At 33.7% G+C, this 15,444-nt stretch overlaps 1 protein-coding gene across 4 annotated transcripts in view; it reads right to left on the minus strand.

Moving 5' to 3' along the window:
* The window catches only part of LOC132703584 (serine/threonine-protein kinase NLK), a 110,273-nt gene that overhangs the window by 34,270 nt on the left and 60,559 nt on the right, over nucleotides 1–15,444 (minus strand). The window lies entirely within an intron of this gene.

Consider the following 15,444-nt stretch of genomic DNA (forward strand, 5'->3'; position numbering starts at 1 on the left):
GCTTTTTAAATATGTATAATTGTTTAAACATATTCTTTTAAATAAACACATATTTTAAAATTTAAAAAATATACTTATTTTCTATCTTAATTTTTATTCCATTTAAGATATTATTTATTATTATTTTAAAAGAATCTCATAGATCATTTTACGTAGAATTCAGTGGCGTAATCAGATTTTTTGCAAAAGATATAATTTTAAAGATACAAGCTAAAGTTTTGATTTTTTTTGCGCTTTTTACAAGCTTATCAAAAATGTAGAAATATATTCTTTTAAATAAACATATATTTTGACATTTTAAAAATCTGCTTGTTTTCTATCTTAATTTTTATTCCATTTAACATATTATTGTTATTTTATTCGGAAAAATTAGAAAAAATACAAAAAATAGGAAACTTAAGACAGATTGCCACCAGGTGTAAGACCTATTTCGCGTAATTACGAGGGTAATTGGTTCAGAATAAAGAATTTAGTGCCACTACGCTTACAAATTATTCGAGGGTTTTTAAATTAAACAAAGATCGCAACGAAGGTTTAATTAGAAAACAAGGAACTCTTGTACCTTCGTTATCCAATCTATTCAGCAACGGCAGTTTCGGCTTGTGAAGTCTGCGCACGACCTCATGGATTTCCGGTACTGCGAGTTTATGTACGAACAATTCATAGGATTGTTTGAATCAAAAACGCAAATTTTTATGGGCGCTATACAGGGTGTTAATTATCTATGTAGCTTAACTTTAAGGAACGATTCCTTGGTTAATTCTAATCACATAAATACGGGTCAGCAAGATTTTCATTTTTGTTGATGTTGAATTTTAATTTTTTTCTTAGTAATATTTGAAGATTTTGGATGCAAATTGATTTTCTTCTTTGTTTAATTGTTAATTCCAATTTGGCTTAACTAGGTATGGCTATTACTTGTGGAGGGCACCGATTATATGCTCTTTATTCTTTTAAACTTTTTTGTACGTACCTGTTAACACTTATAAGGAAAAAATAAATTGTCGCTATCATTTTTATGTAAAACAGTGTGATTTGTAGAAATCACATTGAGCACTCGTTCTCGAGGTATTTGTCATTGAAATAATCGATGCATGAGATTTTAAGTGGAACAATGTGAAAATCATTTTCACTTTCTTTTTTTTTTAAGAATGCTTATCCGGTTGCAATAAATGCAGTTATTTATTTAAAAAAAAATTAATTAACTGTTTATAAACAACAACTACAAACCTTTTTCAAAGATACTTCCCTAGGCTACTGTAATACTGCATACAATCATCCTATTGGCTTCTTCAGAACTTAACTGAACTGTTTCAGTTAGCAACAATAAGCGACGCAGGAGGAATCCAGAAGTATTGCAAATAGAACTACAAACTTTTTATTTTCATACCTGTTGAAGACGGTCGCTTCCGACAATGAATCGAATAAATTAATCTTTTCGTAAGAGAAGTGAGAGGCGGAAAATCATTGCAGTATTTTTAATTGCCACGTTATCTTCACATTTGACAAAATAGCTGTAGCAACACCCATCTACCGTGAAACATATCCCGAACTCCAAACGCCTAACCGCACGACTTTGCGAACAGGTAGTGTTAAGAGTTCTACGTTCGTAATAGAAAAACCGGCAACCATGATAAAATCCCTATACGAGCGCTCGGAGAATTGCAGAACGCATTAAAAATTGCATGGTAGATTTTAAGAGTACCGAAGTTTTAATAACAATTATCCAATCGTCTGTAGTTGTACCGCTTATGAATTAAATGAAATTGAAAAAAAATCTTAAAAAAAAATAATGGTAAATAGTAAATGATTTTATCATTTAAAATCATATACGAGTTCAAATATCTTCAAATCATCAAATATCGGCTTGCTCATAGTGATTTCTACCTTTTCTGCAGAAAAATGAGACAGAAATCTATTTTTTAATCAGAAATGTTTACTTACACAATACGTACAAATTGTCATGACATTTCGAAAGAGTAAATTCTAATTTCGCATATCGAAAGTCCCGCAAATTCAATTTGTTTAAAATATCAACATTATTTCAAACACCATGTAGAAAAAAAATCTTTTGTCTTAAAATTACCTAACGAATCATTCCTTAAAATTGTGTGACATACGTAATTAATTAACGAATTATTGAAACTACAAAATATGAGCAGATGAAGAAGAGGCTGAAGAAAGATACCGTAAAAAGCGGGTACAGCAAGGTAATTCAACAATTTAACAATCTAATAAGAAATGACGATGATTGATTAACACGAACCAAAAAGTATTTTACACAAATATAGATTTAAAAATAAATCTCACAATATTACTATCCTTTGATTAAACTCTCAACTAATGCTTAACAAGTTTTTCATTTATTTTAATCTGCGTTTCATTTATCCTCCTATTTACGAGAGTAAAATGATGACTACAACCAAAGTTTAGAGAGTAATATAAAGTTGCTTCACTCGAGTTCAGGCCTTTTTTCACGAAGGAAATATTAAGATAAAATACAAAATTTTTCTTTGAAACAGTTCATTTTATTCAGTTGAAATGTCTAAAAATTATATTATTATATTAATGGTTAATTATTATACATAATTTATACAACTTTCTGTCGAGCAGTTGGAGCGGCAAGTAAGTACAAGTAACCGAAAGTACAAAAAAGAATCGCCTTTGTGGATTTGAGAACAAAGTTAGTGTAACACGTTTGATTCTTCACGCAATTTTTCAAGCGCGTATTCAAATAACAGTAAACTTTCTAAAATAATTATACGGCCGAAATCTTAATAAACGGTACTAATGAATTGACGCAGCACTTAATATCGCTTTTTATTAAATTGCAAAATTCATTTACGGTTAAGCGAATGCGGGAAATTAATTTTCGATTTATTACATATTTGGCTTGGTGAATTCAACAACAGTTTTCCATTTTGAGCTGTTGAGTTTATGATGAATTTCTCTTTAAGTGATTACCCCAGTTTTAATGGTGCGTAACAACAGTTTTAACGCTTGGAATAATGGTGGTCTTTTTTTTTTGCAACAAAAAAGATGACGAAACTCGGTTTTCATTTCGCTCCATCATCGGAAAGTATTAGTGTCCTGTTTGGTTCGGTCTTAGTGTTGATCCAAGAGGAAAGACTAGAGAGATACCACTTAACAACAATACTGAAAATAATAGTATATTATGCAACAACGGCATTTGAGTCACAAGTTTATTTCACACGAGCGGAGCGAGTGTTTAATAAACGGGTGAGTTAAAAATTTGCATACTATAGTTTTTCTACAATCGTTAGTTTTTGGGTCGTTTTCGCAAAACACGAATACAATGACAAACGTCAAAATTCAAAGCGTGGAAAATATCTTCGAAAACATCCGATTGCTCCCAAACCCCTTGCGGTAAAATCCCGGAAATGTCCGAAGTGGCTCGGATTCGTAGGAAACGGAACTGACGTGGTAAAGCGACGCTTCTAGATCTCTAGATCGGTGCGTAATTAGATATTTTACAGACGGGAGTAGAAAAAGATATTGTTGAAGGTACAACTCTACATTTAGCTCCTCTTGTCGGAATAAGAGAAAACCTCCAATTTCGTCTCTGTTTGATTTGCACCGCGGGCAACACGTGACCCTTTAAAATCCGCCCCCCTCGTGAAAAACGAGAAAGCATATGCAGGTTGAAGTAGGTATGTACGGTGTGTTTTAATGCAAACTATCGATTAATTTTTCAAAGAAACTTCCACAGGCTACTGCACTGCTTTTTACAAAACTTCTGGTTTCCTCCTGCGTTGCTTTTTGCTTAGTCGAAATTGCTGATGTTTCGCCAATCATCTTGGAGGCTTCTTCAGAACTTGAATGAAACTGTTTCAAGTCAAGCTCTGAAGAAGCCAACAGGATGATTGGCGAAATATCAGAAATTTCGACTAAGCAAAAACCGACGCAGGAGGAATCCAGAAGTTTTGTAAAAAGCAACTATCGATCAATTTTTCTTTGCAAGTTGTGTTTATTAAATACGTTAGTCGTATGACATGCATTACTTATTGAGACGTATTTTGTAAGCTAAATACAATCGAAAGCTCGAAGTGGCTTATAAATAACTGATTATTGATATTAAAGTGGTTCAAATCTTTTACGCTCAAAATGGTGAGTAGCAAGGAAAAGAGAAAAGGAACCACAGTTATTAGGAACCAGACGCCACTGATGCCATTTTTATATGAGAGTACTTGATTGGCATACTTCGCCAAACAAATATTGAATAAACTTCTATCATATCCTCCCGAATTACTAGCATACAACGAACTACCTCGGAAATATGTTTAATAACAGAAAGCGGGAACACTTAAGAAGTTTGCTAAAAGCGCCACACTTGGTCGAAATGTCATATTGTTTGATGAGAAAGGCAATAACTTTTTGCGTCTTTAAAAATATATAAGAAAACCTTATAGTATGTGAAAAACGCACGCAATTATGTGAAATCTCTTGAAATGATCATATAAAATAATCTAATTTTCAATGAAGAAAAATTTAAATGAATTGTTAAATAAACAATATTTTATTTTTTTTATTAACTGTCGAGGACCAAAAATTCAACTCTCGTAAAAGCAGTAAGACAAACTGAAATCTATATTTATATATACATTATATCCGCGCTAAGGATCAGATTAAATAAATATATAATTTTGCAAGAATATCATAAAAATTTCAATGTAATATTCCGAAAAACTTCTAGAGCAGCATACAAAAAACACCATTAATTAAAATTAATAAGGACTACAGTTGTGAAGCAAATCGTTCAAAAACGCAGTTTCAACTTTATTTCGCCTAATCCCAACCATAATTCCTTCGCCAGTTAATGGTCCTCCATGTTATTTCAAGGTTGCTCCTCGACGGCCGTTTTTGTGCACAAATCCAAAGGAAGTGCCAAAGCAAAGTTATTTTTACCTGCTAAGCGAAACCACATTTTCTATTTCTCGAAAGCGTTACCATAAGAATGGCGTGAAGACTACGTCAGAACCTTTGTATAAAGATCTACATATACTAGAAATAAAGAAACTGACAGCAAAGTCTACTAATTTCGAATTGTCTCATAAAAAATCGAATATGTGATGCCGCATACAAAATCAAAGCCCTTTTGCTGTTTCCTTGGGACCATAATTTGCGACGGATTTTAAATACAGTTGACCGACTCCGTGAGAAGCCATTAAATAATGTATACGTAAGATATTAATAATTAATAATCTGTTAATTATTAATACGTTATTAATAAATTTTATAAATTATTATTGTAGATAAAATATCATATCCTTTAGTTCAGTTTTCGCCAGCACGGTATTTGTCATTTCTACATGCAATTATTATAAAAGGCTATGTCTACATTACTTCTTCTAACGCAAGCGAGGCGAAATGAAAAAGAAGCCGCTTAGCTGTCGTTGCTAAAGTTCGAGACTAGTTTTGCCGCTTACTCTTTCTATTTAAAAAGACGAAAGACGGGTCATAGACTAATTGTTATTGTCCATATACCAAGTGTCGACGAAGTTGTTGTACGAGGTGCAGTGTAAATAAGAGAAAATATAGTTTTGTTTAATTTGCCACAACGTCGGACTGTATTTCTTTCTTCGTCCTCTTACACTAATGATAAACAAACCTACATTTTGGGATCTCAGCCGCGATGGTGATAAAAAATCATTTATAGTAAGGACGTCGATGTAATTTAATCGGCAAAGTGGCAATTTTTTTTAACTCATCAAAAACCAAAGGAACTGTGAAGGTGGACGTTAGCTGATTCGTAGGCTGAAGCATTTTTGTTTCAAGATGATATGGTGATGGCAGCTCATGGTGTTATAAACCAATCGTAGATTACCAGCGACTGTAAATATAGAAGCAACAAAAAGGTGGGATGCACGATGCATGTGTCTATTTAATGCTATTCGGAGATCCAGAAGGTCAAAAGTGTTTTATGTAAAAAAAAACTGGAAAGTACAGTGTGAGTGATGTTTACTGGACATATCTGTTTAACGAGAGACATTTCTTCAAGTTTTAGCAACAGTGATAGTAGAATTTGTTTTCAAAGTACAAACGGGCAGTTTTGATTATTATTTTTCTGTAACTTTAAATATTTGTGTGATGTTTGTGATGATAATTTCCGGGTATCAACTTTGTCAAATGTTAAATATTATGATTTTTAACTTTCTGTTTAGTTAAAGAAAAAAAGAAAAAGACGCACGTTCGCGTTTTTTGTATATAAATACATTGGGTTGAAAATACGCGATCAAGTTTATCGATGCTCCAGTAAAAGAAATAATGTAGTTTAAAATATTAATTAAACTTTTTGCAAGTTTTCAAAGATAAATAAATATGACTACCTTGGGTGAAATTTCAAAAATAGAGCAAAACACATCGAACGCTAGGTTAAAGGCTATTGAGGTTTTACACAAGGTTTTATATGGTGGAAAAATGACCAACCTCGAATTATGAGGCGAAGAGTGCGTAACTTTTCGGGTTTTAAAGTAGATGAAAATTCTGAAGAGTTCGCAAAAATAGTTGGCGACATGAAAGTTGGGTTTGAGCTCAATGACCTTGTGACAGTATCTCACATATTGAATTTGGATTATGATAGTGATAAATATCAAGTAATTGATAGAATGTGCAGCTTTTCGAATAATTTAGAAATTAGAGGCGAACGTACTGACGACGAAAATACCGATGAAGGCGCCGAAGAGGAGGAAGGCAAAGAAGAGAAAGAATCAATCGCATTGTAATTGCAGTTCTCAGTAAATTAAATATGGCTGATCCAAATAAATGGTATAAGTATATTGATAGAACTCAAAGAACCTTAAATTCTACTTTACAACGCCTACGCCTTTTGAAGCGTTGATAGATGTTAAGATGAGAAATAAGGAAGATGTAGAAAAAGAGATAGTAGAAGAGATAGAGACGAATTAAGGGATAATTCTAAAAAACAGGTATCAAAAGTTCAAGAAGAAAACCGGGAACAGCATAATTTAAGAAGGAAACCACGTGCGTATAGAGTCGGTGAGTTAGTCGCAATTAAACGAACTCGTTTGGTCCGGATTTAAAGTTATGCAAAAAAATTTTGGGTCCATAAAAAGTAACCGAGCTTAAGCTGAACGAACGCTACGACTAGATGAAAGTTGGCAACACTGAAGGGCCGTATCGAACATCAACTTGTGCGGAATTTATGAAGCCATGGGTGGAAAATTTTAGTGAATCCGAGGCGAATTCTTAGCAGGTCGGCGTAGTGTAGATAAAATTTCATATGCTTTAGTATAGTTTTCGTCAGTACAGTATTTCTTTGTTTGTTATTTCTACATGCAATTATAGAAGGCTATGTTTACGATATTTCTTTTAACGGGCGCGAGACGAAATCAAAAGGAAACCACTTTGCGGTAGTTCCTGGAGTTCGGAGTTTTTGATGCATACCGACGAACGGTTTAAAAGTAGGCCACCACGCTTGAACACGGGCATTAGGTATTAGGTGGTTGGACGAAAAAGTCGTGCCGTTGTTACCCTTTTTCTTTAAAAAGACGAAAGACGGGTCATATACTAATTGTTATTGTCCATATATCAAGTGTCGACGAAGTACGAGGTGCAGTGTAAATAAGAGAAAATATACTTTTGTTTAATTTTCTGTATTTATTTCCCCGTCCCCTTAAACTAATGATAAACAAACCTACATTATTATTATTAAAATTTAAATTTGAGAATAGAAAACCCCATGATAGGAAATTTTAATACAAATTAAACTGAATTCTGAGGAGGGAAATGAAGCCTAAGGCGGCATTTGTTATTTGGAACATTGCACAAAAAAATGAAAAACCACACTGCTTATTTATTTCTCTACCAACAAATTACGATCATTGCTTAGCGTGTGATAACTTATACTTTCCGCTGAGCACCCAAAGTCATGATTTCCTTTTCCTGCGCTAAAGAAAGTCCCACTTGCAAATTTCCAATTAAACATAACGCCAATAACATAAATAAAGTCATTAGCAATATCCGCAAAGATTATTTACTACCGTAAAATAGCGGTTAAAACAAATGTAGATTATGTAGAGAAATTTGATTTTTTCAACTCTTATTCGCATTTGAACCCTGGTTCTAACACCGGTAAAACAAAGCAAACGATTATCCAATTTATAAATTCATTCGGTTATTTTCAAAAGGGTGGTCGATTCCGAGAAAATGAGTTAACGTCAATGGAATACTTTTAAACGGTTTGATTAAAAAAAGATTCTTTATAGTGTTGTAGCTTTGATGTAGCTACGATTAGTAATAATTAATAAGTCACCTTCAATTTGTCAAATTCTAGTTCAAATCACGCAAGACAAAATTTGAGGACGCTTAAAGTCCAACCGGCCTTAACAAAACAACAGCAATAGTCTTAACTAAGGTTTTTAGCAAATAACGGAAAGGCTTTTATAAATGTTCGAACGACCTCCATTTTGCAAAGCGCAATTATGAATATTTGTCCTAAATTTGGACACAGTTGTTTCCATTTCAGTTTTCAGAAATCGAATTTATAGCGTTTGCAATTAGGCTCGGTCATGTCGTCGCATGCGCTTAGGTTTTAAAATGTCTTTTATTCGACACAAGTAAAAATCTAACGCAAGTGCTTAGAGGGTTTTACTGAACATTACTACTAGTACAACAGAGTAATTTTTTTCAAAATGTGGCCACTAAAACAGGTAAGACTGGAAAAATGACACACCTAGCACCCAAAATTTCAATGGTGTGTTTTCGTTAGTGTTTTTAAAATTAACTGATAATATGAATGTTTATAGAATTAAAAAGAATAAATGTCTTTAAAAACAAATGAAATGTCAATTTAGTTAATGTATGTAATATACATACGATATGAAAACAATTTCATATTCTGATTAAAAATAAACACAATTGTATTTTAAAGTCCTAACCAAATCATTGTGATTAAATGATTATTGTACCATGTGGTCCAAACTTGATTTACATATTTGGGGATCTATAGAAATCTAAAATAACACAATTAAATAAAAGAATATTTTGTGGAGGTAAGTGAATAATAGTGCAAATATATAGAAAAATGATTAAATGATTATTGTATCATGTGGTCCAAACTTGATTTACATATTTGGGGATCTATAGAAATCTAAAATAACACAATTAAATAAAAGAATATTTTGTGGAGGTAAGTGAATAATAGTGCAAATATATAGAAAAATGATTAAATGATTATTGTACCATGTGGTCCAAACTTGATTTACATATTTGGGGATCTATAGAAATCTAAAATAACACAATTAAATAAAAGAATATTTTGTGGAAGTAAGTGAATAATAGTGCAAATATATAGAAAACGATATGTTTCATTGAAGTAAATTTAGCATATTTTTTTAGTAAGAAATCAAGACTCTATAATAATTATTCAGCAAAAAATTACATATAATTTAAGGCTGCATTCCGTAGGCTAAGGTACAGATAATCGAATTATATATTGTAAAATACACATAAATACATATTTAAAAGAACAGAACAGAAAAATTTGACGATTTATTAGTTCACTTTTTAAAAATTGCATTTAGTTTGCTACTTATTAGAAACTAATTGGCTTGGATTGTATAACTTTTGGATGCGAACCAGAAAGATTTGCGACATAGTGTAACTGATCAAAAACTCAAGAATGGTAGTAGGAGTCGAAATATGACGTACCTAGGACGAACATAAGAATTTCTATTCTAATAAGCAACACTCGAAGCTATGCAATAACGTCCAAGTTAGTTTTGGATTGTCACAAAGCTTGTCAAGGCGCAAGGTATTTAAACTCATTATTAAATCACCCATTCACAAAGAATCCCGGCCATGATGGAGAGACTGCACCCCAGGTAGCGAAGGTAGCCAGAATAAAGGCATTAACTACTAATAGGAGTGGAAGAAAACGCGGAATGCAGTTTCTGCCAAGAAGAGGACACAGCCAGACGTATCATATCAATGTGAAAGCTTATAGATAGTGCGTTTTGATCTGAGGCGCGTAACCAAAACAGATAAACAAGCTCCACCAAGCCACTCTTAAAGCTGTCGAGTCAAATCAGAGAGGAGAACCTAGATATAGCTCTGTGGAGAGAGTTACAATTAGATCCTTTAGATTTCAGTGATGGGCAGACTAAACGTTCACTCTCTCATACTATAATCTGTACACTTCCTATAGGAGCAACCAAAATTTGATAACAATATCTACATCCGCAAACAGGAACCTGTGGTGGGAGACAATACTATAACGGTGTTCTGGAGGCGAGTTTTGCTATACTAAGTCCGCGTAATCATCAGATGCAGTTTTCTCTAGAAAATTTTGGTAGAATTTGAAGGAGAAAAATCACTTTCTGGATTAAGTTGATTCATTTTCTCCCAAAATATATAAACCACTCTAAACCACGAACAACAAAAGAAATTGTAAAAAAATCTAATTAGGCATCGGCAAATATTGGAGCGTACAACATTGCAGTTGTATGTATACGTATTAGTGGTACAATTAATATTTTTAGTTTTAAATATCAGCTGGTGGACAGTAAACAACTTATTAAACATGTCAAGAATAACAAACCTCTGAAAATAAAATTTACTAAAAATTTTGCATGTACTGTGTTGTGTCGGTGTGTTCGTGCTTATTATTTGGTGGAATCCACCCTATATGTTGTTTAATTTAATGCAAAATATGTTGCTCGTCCGATGAAAAAAGTAGCGACAGGATAGCGGCTTGGTTTAAAATCATTCAAAAATTATCTGCCCATGCGCTGATGACAAAAGTGCTTAATATCGGGGCTATCCCGAATTTAACAACAGGATACTAAACGTCTAAATTTATTCATTTCCCCAACGTTGTATTAAGTAAATTCGCTTTGGGGCGGGTTCAAAACACTTGATCTAATTTTAGTTGGAGGCCGAGCGCATCACTCGCACAAAGGATACGGTGTGTGTAAAACGCAAATGCACATAAATAAATAACCCGCGCGGCATGTGAAAGAGAAGACGGAGATAAAAAAGAAGAACGTTTGATAACGGACGTTTATGTTGCGAGAGCGAACTTTCATTACACCGTACATCCGTACTTGTGTGACATGTCTATATCGTTATTTAATAACATTTTAAAATGTTACTTTGCATTTACACCATTCCGCATGCCAGAAATTGGGACAAACCAAAAGGGAAATCGATCGAGAAACAAGGGAGAAAATAAAAAGAAGGATTAAATCAACAACGCTAAAGGTAAGAGAGCATTTTGCTAAAAACGAAGTCACAACACACAGATATGTTTAAAAATTCTGCAGAATGACTGTTAATAATACAATAATAACTAGAGCGTGTCCGTTGTTCCGAGGATTATAGCTTTCTGCATCTAGAAACTTGGTGGATAGGAATCTCTTGTTCCTCCAAATGACTCGTCATTTTGTCGCTGCTGCTGGTGAGATGAATGAAAGGCAGCTCTCCTAATTCGTTAGCCAGCTGCCAAAACATTTTCTATACGCCATTTCGAAGTTGTCACCTAATGGTACAGGAAAATCGGTTTTTATGCCCAATCTGTCTCAGTTCCCTCTAAATACATTATGTCTACTAATTAGGCAGTGAGCGCTAGTTAGGTGCCCCTATTCTCTATTGCACAGTGGGCAACGATGGTTTTAGATATCCATTTTCATTACGTATTTTTGCTAGCTTCGCGTGGTCGCTACCTAAATCTTGGATCGCTTCCAGTACTCCCTCAGTTTTAGGCAAGAGATTACCTTAGAAAATGTAAGAGTTGGATGCCTTGAGGTCCGCCTCTTCCTGTGTAAATAGAAAAGAGATACGAAATAGAAGTCCTTAAAAACAATAGATGATGATGATATTCGGAAGAACATCAGTATTAAATAAAGGTGAAAAGGACCAGAGCACAGATCTGTTTCAAGGGACAAAAAGATAAGCTATAAATTCAAAAGAAGCGAGATTAAAGAGATCCAATGCTTGTAGACATGGCGGAACAAAAAACAATACCACAAATACAAAAGAAAGTAGAATAGAGAAACACGAAACTTACCAACGTCCTTTATCGCCCAGCAATGTAAAATAACTCGTAATTTAGCAAATAATAATATGAAAGAAGTCAATTTTCACGTACCGAAGACAATGCAGAAAATCGAAAATTTTTTATTAAGGGAAAACTAGGGAAAAATACTGTATCTACCTAAAATTAAATTTGATCATATTTACAAGATCTGTCAGACAAAACAATAGAGTAATGGTTTGTTCATGCCCCGGCTCAATTTGAGTAGAAGAATAGATTGATGTTGAAGGTCAAATGAGATAAACGGTCCAGAAAAATGATGTTTCAGATAAAACGATTTTTAATGAGCTTACAGAAATCCTAATTCGTGAAAATACTTTTTTCTACTCCCGTCTGTAAAATGTCTAATTACACACCGATCTGGCGTGCGGGAAGCGTCACTTTACTACGTCAGTTTCGTTTTCGGGATTTTACCGCACGGGTTTGGCAGTGATCGGATGTTTTCGGAGATATTTGCCACGCTTCGAATTTTGTCAATTCTGAAGGTCATGTCAGTGAATGTATTCTTGTTGTTTTGTAAAAATATACCCAAAAACTAACGGTCGTAGAAAAAGTATAGTATGCAATACGTTCGGTAAAGTTTTTAAGTCACTCGTTTATTATTATTATTTTTTATTTTTTATTTTTATTATTATCATGATTATTATTGCGTTCCGCTCGTGTCAAAGAAACTCATGAGTCACATGCCGTTTATCGTACTTGTTGCATAATATACTACTTTAGTGTACGCAAGCTTTGGGCGCATTTTTCCACTTTGTGATGTATTAAACGAAATTGCTTATGGCAAAGAAACTAGCACCTAGGAGAAAATAGGCCGCAGTACTACCGGAATATCATATTAGTTGTTACGGTATGTAAATCAAATAAGTAAATAATATTAAATATTTTTTAGCGCTAAAGGCAACCGACCACGCTCTGGTGATAAATAATAATAATAATCGGCGAGGGAGACGAATTGAAGCGAATAAATGTAAGTAAGGCGGCAACTAAAAAATAGGGGAAAGCTACAGATACAGTTGGAACAACTCAGATCCGGGTTAAGTATTTTACATATGCAACACAAAAATTTAAATCTGATTTATCGCTTCTACATTAACTAATAGGAATATGAAACACCCAGAACATTTTTATACGTATGTTCCTACTTTTTTCCACTACATGTAATAAAAATACCGAATTTTATAATGGGCAAGGTTGCAGAAAGTGCCACTTTCAGACGTCAGCTTCATTATTCACTGAGTGACGTGAAATTAACAAACATAATTGAAATTAACAAACAAATTGACTATTATCCATTATTCTGACAGATAAGTAAACCCTCTTTCAATTCATATATCATGTTTCTGTACCTACATGGTAAGATTTTGAAATTAAAGCTGCTTTCTAACAAAATTAAATTATTTTGACATATTTACAAGCGTAAGAAAAGTAACGTAATGAAAAATTGAACAATAGTCATTACATTCAACAGTGAAAAAACTTTCTGAGAAATCTGAGAAAGGTTGTATCAAAACAAGGGTAGGAATCGAAAAAATTCCCTTGTTGCCAAACCTGTCACAAAATCGCGCACCACACTTCATTTAACAACAGTACATTTTCGGTAGTAGTTAAAATATATAAGTTTTAATATAACCTAAAAAAAATTGAATATGGTGACAAAACAGAAAGTCTCGTATTTTCATGTTAATATAAGACCATCTAAGAATAAATAAGGGAATCCGTATTCTAGAACAAAAGCCAGTCAAACACATACCAACAAATATTGCTCGTTGGCTGAAACGAACCCCAAAAGTAATGGTCGAAGAAAATTCTTGAGTCACTCGGCCATTAAACACTTTATTGTTGCGCTTTAACTAAACTTTTAATGCATTTACATTTCTGGTGTTAAATTTTGCAACTACTATTTGCAAACTTTATGTCATAGAAACAATTTTTTTTTTACTACACCTAAGAGTGTGCATTGTATATGCTTCTTTTAGCACTCCATATATTATTTTATTTCGCCGGCTGTTGTCTTTCTTTAACCATGCCACCAAACATCCGTATTATGCCTCATTATCTTTCAGCGCGGTGACTTTCGATATTAACTTTCTTTTTGCGATTTTAAGAGATTTCATTTATAGTAAATTTAAGAACACATTTGTTAAAGCTAAACTTTGCCTATATAGGACAAATTTGAGCATGTGGGTCGTAGGGTGTCATCCGGCCAAAATATTAAAAAATAAATAGGCTGCCATCTTCCTTATTTTAAATGCAACAACCTGAATATCATTGAATTTTTCAACTCCGCGCAAAAGTCTGATTTGTCATGACATGGTGCATATGTAGGAAACCCTCTGCAGTGAGATTGTAACAGTCGCAAATAAAACTGGTTAAAAATCGTGTGGACAAAAATTTAGTGGCTTGGTGCTTAGTGCACTTTTTATATTGGTGAAAAAAACTATGAAATTATTATTTAAGATTCAGCAACGATTTGAATTTGCGCCCCAATAGACAAATTTTTTTCTTTGAAATGTCGAAACAATATACGTCGAGTAGTTTGTCTGAGACTAAGCACGGCGCATGTAAATGTAACGTCAAAACCATAAAATTCTATTTTATTTACATATTACCCCCGTATTCTCCAGATACGGCAAAGAAGCGACTGCACTTTTGTTTTCCGCAAACAAAAGAGGAAACGATCACGAAGAGGACGACGATCGCTTTCTATAAACTTGAACTTCTGTTATCGGTGACGCTATGACCTAGATAACATCTGCCTGCTGTTTGAAATGCGTTAACGTGTACGCGCATATTTTCTCGATCGCATTTGCACACTGGCGCGTATAAAAACCGGGACATCTGCAATAGGGACTGAAATTTGCAAAATTTGTTCGTTTATTATCACGGCGTTCGGCTCTCAACTTCAGAATAAACATCGAAGAGGTGTCCACACCGGGAAACGGATCAAAACTGGAAGTGGAAGAATGACAAAAAAGGGAATACTGAAGATGGAGAAATTTTATTCACGTTTTACCAATTCAAACCAAGCGATGGCGTCGTCTTCAATAGTGAACTCTCTTTTTGAAACTCGTTGATGTGTCGAAAATAATTTTGACAACAAAAGGGTGGATGATGAGGGCGTAAATCTCAGGCCACTGATCGAAAGCACGTGTGTTATTTAATAACCGCCCAGGGTGTTTTATCAAATATTTTTAAGGTACAATGATATTTAAACATGTCATCTAAAACGCTTTGTTTGTGCATACATAATTTTTTAATAATAATAAATAATAATACTGACACCCAGTACCTCGAAGATTTTTAACCACACGGTTACAGTAACTTTCTAGTTTCGACAAATTTGGAAAACCACTGCGTGAAATGTTGGA

Source organism: Cylas formicarius, unplaced genomic scaffold (assembly GCF_029955315.1).
Source record: "Cylas formicarius isolate icCylForm1 unplaced genomic scaffold, icCylForm1.1 PGA_scaffold_6__28_contigs__length_40554024, whole genome shotgun sequence".
NCBI lineage: Eukaryota > Metazoa > Arthropoda > Insecta > Coleoptera > Brentidae > Cylas > Cylas formicarius.